General features: G+C 35.9%; 1 pseudogene; it reads right to left on the bottom strand.

Annotated features, from left to right (window-relative positions):
* Nucleotides 1-403: 403 nt before the first annotated feature.
* Nucleotides 404-1,215, bottom strand: part of LOC108415549 — a 7,157-nt pseudogene continuing 6,345 nt past the window's right edge.

Here is a 1,215-nt window from a genome sequence, read left to right as displayed (position 1 = left end):
AAGCGTCTCAGCGTCTTGAAGCTCATGACTCTGCAACGCAAAAAAAAAAGAGCCGTTTAAATATCAGTCTTTACAGAAACCTCTCTGAAGCCCAGCTTAGGCTGATGATTATTATCAAGATCTTTCTGACTATAAACCTCTTGTTTACTTCACAGTGAAATGGATACGATCTATGAATACTGAAGATTGAGCCCATAGATACAATCCAAGGTTCTGTCTGACAGGTTCTGTATGTTCCACATTGATACAGTGATGATTTTTCCCAGGGGCTCAGAGGGAAGAGCTGTACCACAGAAAACTTTCACACACAACATTGGTGAACAATACAGTAGCTTCAGAATTAAATCAGTCCTAATGTTGTAAATGTAGATCATATTTACAATATAAATCACAAATCACACAATAACATTAGATCATAGATTTATTTACTTTACACATGTGCAACAAAACTCCAAAAAATATAAACACTCATCTGGATGGACATATTGCAACAGTTTACATTGTTTTACTTCACTTCTAATAGGTTGAGTAATTGGAGTTGCAGCTAACTGTCAACTCGTAACCTAGTGCCAGCTCCACTCTACCTAATAGACAGTTTAACGTGAATGGTAAATTAATGTAAACAGTAATGCTTGTCATATTTATACTGTGATGTTTATCACTGTGCAGTCAGCAAAAGCATATTTATTAAAGCTCTTTTCATTCTTCATTTTGAAGTAGTTCACTTGTAGCTCATTACAAAGCTAATGTTACTGTAGTGTTACACTGTATGTTGATTCAACAAGTATATCAGTAGAGCACACAAATAATATGCATTTGTATCTCTTGTGTCCTGTAAACAAGTCTGTGAATCAGTGCTGATATTCACTAAGCAGCTCAGAGTAACAGAACTGATCTCAGATCAGCTTCTCCCTGTTTTTAAGACTGTTGTTCTCACAAAAATTGATCCTAAATCAGGTCCTCCGAATCCTGAGAGGGTCTGTGACTAGACACCCTGAGTGTTTCATATAAATAGAAACAGAACATGCAGAGCAGAACATCCATCTCACATTTTGTCAGTGTTTGTCTTAGAAAATCATCAAAATACAAATAATGGCAGTTTTTCACAAGCACAGCCTCTTTAAAATGCATTGTACCTTTAGCAGGCAGCTTATTGTGCTTTCCAGCTTATTTCTTTCTTAAACTGTTGAAAAAAGTATCTTCCAACAATAGACA

This window comes from Pygocentrus nattereri, chromosome 20 (genome assembly GCF_015220715.1).
Source record: "Pygocentrus nattereri isolate fPygNat1 chromosome 20, fPygNat1.pri, whole genome shotgun sequence".
NCBI classification, from domain to species: Eukaryota; Metazoa; Chordata; class Actinopteri; order Characiformes; family Serrasalmidae; genus Pygocentrus; species Pygocentrus nattereri.
The sequence above is the reverse complement of the archived record's forward strand: the minus strand, read 5'-3'. Positions and strand labels throughout refer to the sequence as shown.